The 8,188-nt window shown below is 39.0% G+C and overlaps 1 non-coding gene across 1 annotated transcript; it reads left to right on the forward strand.

The window, feature by feature from the left end:
- The first annotated feature begins 6,509 nt into the window (after positions 1 to 6,509).
- Positions 6,510 to 6,616, forward strand: LOC148567514 (small nucleolar RNA R71). The gene has a single exon (XR_015883043.1). It is a non-coding gene; the product is annotated as a small nucleolar RNA R71 (small nucleolar RNA).
- The last annotated feature ends 1,572 nt before the right edge of the window (positions 6,617 to 8,188 follow it).

Genomic DNA, 8,188 nt, shown 5'->3' on the forward strand with positions numbered 1-8,188 from the left:
TCAAAGGCATGCTTGCAATTTTCATCAAAGATAAAAGGATTGTCAACCACTAGCAAGTTGCTTAGTGGTTTAGCTATTTTTGAAAAATCCTTGATGAATCTTCTATAAAATCCAGCATGCCCAAGAAAACTTCTCACTGCTTTCACATTAACTGGTATAGGCAACTTTTCTATGATTTCTATCTTAGCTCTGTCAACTTCTATACCCTTGATTGAAACCTTATGCCCAAGAACCATTCCTTCTGATACCATGAAATGGCACTTTTCCCAATGTAAGACTAAATTTATTTCTTGGCATCTTTTCAAGACAAGAGTTAGATGATGCAGACGAGTATTAAAAGAGTTACCAAAAATAGAAAAAATGCCATGTCAGAGAATATGGAGAGCATACACCTTTGAAAGGTTGTTGGAGCATTGCATAGCCCAAAGGGCATCCTTCTGTAGGCAAAGACTCCAAATGGACAGGTGAAGGAGGTTTTCTCTTGGTCCTTGGGGTCTACCACTATCTGATTATATCCAGAGTACCCATTTAAGAAGCAATAGTAAGCATGGCCAGCCAATCTTTCTAGCATCTGATCAATAAAGGGGAGAGGAAAGTGGTATTTCCTTGTAGCCTCATTCAATCTTCTATAATCAATGCACATTCTCTACCCTGTCACCGTCCTTGTAGGAATGAGTTTATTCTTCTAAATGTGGATGACAGTCATGCCTCCCTTCTTTGGCACTACTTGCACTGGACTCACCCAAGGGCTGTCAGAAATTGGGTATATGATTACAGCATTCCACAGCTTCATCACCTCCTTTTGAACCACTTCCTTCATGGTTGGGTTAAGTCTTCTTTTAGGTTGCACCACAGGTTTTGAATCCTCCTTGGTGCACGAAATTGTGATCTCCAGGCTCGAACAAATCCTGGTAATGGCTCCAAAGCTTGGTGCTCTGATCTTAATTCATGATTGTCACAACTTCGATACAACTAACCAGCAAGTGCACTGGGTCGTCCAAGTAATACCTTACGTGAGTAAGGGTCGAATCCCACGAAGATTGTTGGTATGAAGCAAGCTATGGTCACCTTGTAAATCTCAGTCAGGCGGATATAAAGTGATAAAGGTGTTTTCGAATATTATATAATAAAATAGGGGTAGAGATACTTATGTAATTCATTGGTAGGAATTTCAGATAAGCGAATGGAGATGCTTTTCGTTCCTCTGAACCTCTACTTTCCTGCTATCTTCATCCAATCAGTATTACTCCTTTCCATGGCTGGCTTTATGTGATACATCACCACTGTCAATGGCTACTTTCGGTCATCTCACGGGAAAATGATCCAATGCCCTGTCACGGCACGGCTAATCGTCTGGAGGCATCACCCTTGTCAATGGCTTCATCTTATCCTCTCAGTGAATAATATGCTCACGCACCCTGTCACGGCACGGCTATTCATCTATCGGTTCTCGATCATGCTGGAATAGGATTTACTATCCTTTTGCGTCTGTCACTAACGCCCTGCAATCGCGAGTTAGGAGCTCGTCACAGTCATCCAATCATTGAATCCTACTCGGAATACCACAGACAAGGTTTAGACCTTCCGGATTCTCTTGAATGCCGCCATCATTCTAGCTTACGCCACGAAGATTCTGGTTAGGAGATCTAAGAGATACTCATTCTAGCTTATTCATGTAGAACGGAAGTGTTTGTCAGGCACGCGTTCATAAGGGAGAAGGATGATGAGCGTCACACATAATCATCACCTTCATCACGTTCTTGGGTGCGAATGGATATCTTAGAAGTGAAATAAGAAGAATTGAATAGGAAACAGTAGTACTTTGCATTAATCTTTGAGGAACAGCAGAGCTCCACACCTTAATCTATGGAGTGTAGAACTCTACCGTATGAAAATACATAAGTGAAAGTCCAGGCATGGCCGAGATGGCCAGCCCCCTAAACGAGATCACAGGATCAAAATACAATCCAAAGATGCCTAATACAATAGTAAGAGGTCCTATTTATAATAAACTAGCTACTAGGGTTTACATGAGTAAGTATTTGATGTATAAATCCACTTCCGGGGCCCACTTGGTGTGTGTTTGGCTGAGCTTAAGTGTTCCACGTGCAGAGGCCATTTGTGGAGTTGAACGCCAGTTTCTGTGCCAGTTTGGGCGTTTAACTCTGGTTTTGGATCCTTTTCTGGCGCTGGACGCCAGATTTGGGCAGAAGGCTGGCGTTGAACGCCAGTTTACGTCGTCTATTATTGGCCAAAGTATAGACTATTATATATTGCTGGAAAGCCCTGGATGTCTACTTTCCAACGCAATTGGAAGCGTGCCATTTCGAGTTCTGTAGCTCCAGAAAATCCACTTTGAGTGCAGGGAGGTCAGAATCCAACAGCATCAGCAGTCCTTTTTCAACCTCTGAATCTGATTTCTGCTTAAGTCCCTCAATTTCAGCCAGAAAATACCTGAAATCACAGAAAAACACACAAACTCATAGTAAAGTCCAGAAATGTGAATTTAACACAAAATCTATTAAAAACATCCCTAAAAGTAACTAGATCCTACTAAAAACATACTAAAAACAATGTCAAAAAGCGTATAAATTATCCGCTCATCACAACACCAAACTTAAATTGTTGCTTGTCCCCAAGCAACTGAAAATCAAAATAGGATAAAAAGAATAGAATATACTATAAATTCCAAACTATCAATGAAACAGAGCTTCAATCATATGAGCGGGACTTATAGCTTTTTGCCTCTTGAATAGTTTTGGCATCTCACTTTATCCATTGAGGTTCAGAATGATTGGCATCTATAGGAACTTCAGATTTCGAATAGTGTTATTGACTCTCTTAGTTCAGCATGATGATTCTTGAACACAGCTTCTTTATGAGTCTTGGCCGTGGCCCTAAGCATTTTGTTTTCCAGTATTACCACCGGATACATAAATGCCACAGACACATAATTGGGTGAACCTTTTCAGATTGTGACTCAGCTTTGCTAAAGTCCCCAATTAGAGGTGTCCAGGGTTCTTAAGCACACTCTTTTTTTTTTTGCTTTGGACCTTGACTTTAACCGCTCAGTCTCAAGTTTTTACTTGACACCTACACGCCACAAGCACATGGTTAGGGACAGCTTGGTTTAGCCGCTTAGACCAGGATTTTATTCCTTTAGGCCCTCCTATCCACTGATGCTCAAAGCCTTGGGATCCTTTTTATTTGCCCTTGCCTTTTGGTTTTAAGGGTTATTGGCTTTTTGCTCTTGCCTCTTGGTTTTAAGAGCTTTTGGCTTTTTCTGCTTGCTTTTTCTTTCTATATTTTTTTTTTCGCCTATATTTTTTTTTTCTGCAAGCTTTGCTCTTTGCTGCTTTTTCTTGCTTCAAGAATTATTTTTATGATTTTTCAGATTATCAAATAACATGTCTCCTAGTCATCATTCTTTCAAGAGCCAACATATTTAACATTCTTAAACAACAACTTCAAAAGACATATGCACTGTTCAAGCATACATTCAGAAAACAAGAAGCATTATCACCACATCAATGCAATTAAACTAAGTTTCAAGGATAAATTCAAAACTCATGTACTTCTTGTTCTTTTGAATTAAAACAGTTTTTATTTTAAGAGAGGTGATGGATTCATAGGACATTCATAACTTTAAGACAGAGTTACTAACTACTAATGATCATGTAATGAAGACACAAACATAGATAAGCACATAACATAGAAAATGAAAAACAGAGAAAGTAAGAACAAGGAATGAGTCCACCTTAGTGATGTCCTTGAACTCTTCTGTGTCTCTTCCTTGTCTTTGCTGCTCTTCCTTCATTGCTTTTAGATCTTCTCTGATTTCATGAAGGATGATGGAGTGCTCTTGATTTTCCACCCTTAGTTGCTTCCAATAATTGTGTGGAAGAAAATGTATCCCCTGAGGTATCTCAGGGATCTCTTGATTTGCAGTCAAATGTTCTACCACTGAGCTATAGACCCTTGATGGAAGCTTTTGTCTTCCCTTTCCTCTTTCTAGAGGCTTCTCTGGCCTTAGGTGCCATCAATGGTTATGGAAAAAACAAAAGAGCTATGCTTTTTACCACACCAAACTTAGAATGTTGCTCGCCCTCGAGCAAAAGAAGAAAGAATAGAAGAATAAGAAGAAGATATGGAGGAGATGGCGGGAGATGTGTATTCGGCCATATGGGTGGGATTGGGTGGGAAAGAGATGTTGAATTTTGAAGGAAAGTGGGTGTTTGGATGTGAGTGGTAAAGAGTTAATAGGGAAGAGTGTTTATTGGGAATAGAGGATGATTGAGAAGAGAGAAGAGAGTGAGTGGAGGTAGGTGGGGATCCTATGGGGTCCACAGATCCTGAGGTGATCCTGTGAGGTCCACAGATCTTGAGGTGTCAAGGCATTTACATCCCTGCACCAATTTAGGCATGCAAAATGCCCTTGCACACAACTCTGGGCGTTCAGCGCCAGGTTGGTGCCCATTTTGGGCGTTCAACGCCCCTTTGCTGCCATTTCTGGCGTTGAACACCAGAACCATGCTTGTTCTGGGTGTTCAGCGCCAGGATGCTCCCATTCTGGGCGTTCAACGCCAGAACTATGCTCTGTCCTGGCGTTTGAACGCCAGACAGATGCTCCTCCAGGGTGTGATTTTTCTTCTGCTGTTTTTGATTCCGTTTTCAATTTTTATATTTATTTTGTGACTCCACATGATCATGAACCTAAGAAAACATGAAAAACAATAAAAATAAGAATTAGATAAACATTGGGTTGCCTCCCAACAAGCGCTTCTTTAATGTCAATAGCTTGACAGTGAGCTCTCATGGAGCCTCACAGATGTGCAGAGCGTTGTTGAGACTCTCCAACACCAAACTTAGAGTTTGGATATGGGAGTTCAACACCAAACTTAGAGTTTGGTTGTGGCCTCCAAACACCAAACTTTGAGTTTGACTGTGGGGGCTCTGGTTGACTCTGCTTTGAGAGAAGCTTTTCAAGCTTCCTCTCCATGGTTGCAGAGGGAGATCCTTGAGTTTTGAATACAAGGGAGTTCTCATTCCATTGAAGGACTATTTCACCTCTGTCAACATCAATCACAGCTCTTGCTGTGGCCAGGAAAGGTCTTCCTAGGATGATGGATTCATCCTCTTCCTTTCCAGTATCCAGGACTATAAAATCAGTAGGTATGTAAAGGCCCTCAACCTTTACTAATACATCTTCTACTTGTCCATAAGCCTGTCTTCTTGAGCTGTCTGCCATCTCTAGTGAGATTTTAGCAGCTTGCACCCCATAGATTCCTAGTTTCTCTATTACAGAGAGGGGCATGAGGTTTATTCCTGAACCAAGGTCACACAGAGCTTTAAAGATCATGGTGCCTATGGTACAGGGTATTATGACTTTCCAGGATCCTGTCTCTTCTGAGGCGATGTCAGTTGATCCAGATCACTTAGTTCATTGATGAACAAGGGAGGTTCAACTTCCCAAGCATCAATGCCAAACAATTTGGCATTCAGCTTTATGATTGCACCAAGAAACTTGGCATTTTGCTCTTCAGTGACATCCTCATTCTCTTCAGAAGAGGAATACTCATCAGAGCTCATGAAGGGCATAAGGAGGTTCAATGGAATCTCTATGGTCTCTAGATGAGCCTCAGAGTCCTTTGGTTCCCCAGAGGGAAGCTCCTTATTGGTCACTGGACGTCCCAGGAGGTCTTCCTCCTTGGGATTCACGTCCTCTCCTCTCCTCAGAGGTTCGGCCATGGCGCTTATGTCAATGGCCTTGCACTCTCCTTTTGGGTTCTCTTCTGTATTGCTTGGGAGAGTACTAGGAGGGATTTCAGTGATCCTTTTACTCAGCTGGCCCACTTGTGCTTCCAGATCTCTAATGGAAGACCTTGTTTCATTCATGAAACTTACAGTGGCCTTAGATAGATTAGAGACTAGATTTGCTAAATTAAAAGAATTTTGTTCAGAGTTCTCTGTCTGTTGCTGAGTTGATGATGGAAAAGGCTTGCTATTGCTAAACCTGTTTCTTCCATCATTATTAAAGCCTTGTTGGGGCTTTTGATGCTTCCATGAGAAATTTGGATGATTTCTCCATGTTGAGTTATAGGTGTTTCCATAAGGTTCACCTAAGTAATTTACCTCTGCTATTGCAGGGTTCTCAGGATCATAGGCTTCTTTCTTCAGAAGATGCCTCTTGAGTACTGTTGGATGCAGCTTGCATTCCATGCAGACTCTGAGAGATCATATTGACTTGCTGAGTCAATATTTTATTCTGAGCCAATATGGCATTCAGAGTATCAACCTCAAGAACTCCCTTCTTCATAGGCGTCCCATTACTCACAGGATTCCTTTCAGAAGTGTACATGAACTGGTTGTTAGCAACCATGTCAATGAGTTCTTGAGCTTCTGCAGGCGTTTTCTTTAGGTGAATGGATCCACCTGCAGAAGTGTCCAGTGACATTTTTGATAACTCAGATAAACCATCATAGAATATATCCAGGATGGTCCATTCTGAAAGCATGTCAGAAGGACACTTTTTGGTCAACTGTTTGTATCTTTCCCAAGCTTCATAGAGGGATTCACCTTCTTTCTGTCTGAAGGTTTGAACATCAGCTCTAATGCTTGCTCAGCTTTTGAGGAGGAAAGTACTTGGCTAAGAAAGCCGTGACCAGCTTATCCCAAGAGTTCAGGCTGTCTTTGGATTGAGAATCCAACCATAATCTAGCTCTATCTCTTACAGCAAAAGGGAAAAGCATGAGCCTGTAGACTTCAGGATCTACTACATTAGTCTTAACAGTATCACATATCTGCAAGAATTCAGTTAAGAACTGAAAAGGATCTTCAGATGGAAGTCCATGAAACTTGCAGTTCTGCTGCATCAGAGAAACTAATTGAGGTTTCAGCTCAAAGTTGTTTGCTCCAATGGCAGGAATGGAGATGCTTCTTCCATGTAAATTGGAATTAGGTGCAGTAAAGTCACCAAGCATCTTCCTTACATTATTATTATTTTCGGCTGTCATCTCCTCTGCCTGTTCGAAAATTTCTGAAAGGTTATCTCTGGATTGTTGTATTTTAGCTTCTCTTAATTTTCTCTTCAGAGTCCTTTCAGGTTCTGGATCTGCTTCTACAAGAATGTTCTTTATCCTTGCTCCTGCTCATATGACAAAGAAGATGGCACAGAAAAAATAGTAATAATAATATGGATCCTTTATACCACAGTATAGGGATCCTTGTGTTAGTAGAAGAAAAGAAGGGAAGAAAATCTGAACTCAGAGAGAGAGAGGGTTCGGATTTTTGGAGAGTTGAAGGAAAGATGTTAGTATATCAATAAACAAATAGAAGAAGATGAGAGGGGGAAGTGAATTTTCGAAAACACTTTTTGAAAAAGAGTTAGTGATTTTTGAAAATAGTTTTTGAAAAAGGTTAGTATTTTTTTTTTCGAAATATTTTTTTTTATAAAAAATAAAAATAATTAGTTAATAAAAAAGAAATTTTTGAAAAAGAGGGAAGATATTTTCGAAAATTAGAGAGAGAGAGAGTTAGTTAGGTAGTTTTGAAAAAGTTAGGAAACAAACAAAAAGTTAGTTAGTTAGTTGAAACAAATTTTTAAAAGATAAGAAGTTAGGAAGTTAGAAAAGATATTTTGAAAAGATATTTTTGAAAAAGATAAGATAAGAAGATATTTTTGAAAAGATATGATTGAAATTAGTTTTGAAAAAGATTTGATTTTTAAAATCACAATTAATGACTTGATTCATAAGAAATCACAAGATATGATTCTAGAACTTAAAGTTTGAATCTTTCTTAACAAGCAAGTAACAAACTTCAAATTTTTGAATCAAAACATTAATTGTTTATGTTATTTTCGAAAATTTGGTATAAAAATAAGAAAAAGATTTTTGAAAAATATTTTTTTGAATTTTCGAAAATAACTAAGAATTTTGAAAAAGATTTGATTTTTGAAAAAGATTTTGAAAAAGATAAGATTTTCAAATTGAAAATTTGATTTGACTCATAAGAAACAACTTGATTTTAAAAATTTTTGAAAAAGTCAACTCAAATTTTCGAATTTGATGAGAGAAAAAGGGAAAGATATTTTTTTGATTTTTTTGAATTTTTATGAAAACATGAAAAATATGCAATGCATGAAATTTTTAGATCAAAACAATGAATGCATGCAAGAATGCTATGAATG

The sequence above is a fragment of the Arachis ipaensis genome, chromosome B4 (genome assembly GCF_059453495.1).
Source record: "Arachis ipaensis isolate K30076 ecotype BB chromosome B4, ASM5945349v1, whole genome shotgun sequence".
Lineage (NCBI taxonomy): Eukaryota > Viridiplantae > Streptophyta > Magnoliopsida > Fabales > Fabaceae > Arachis > Arachis ipaensis.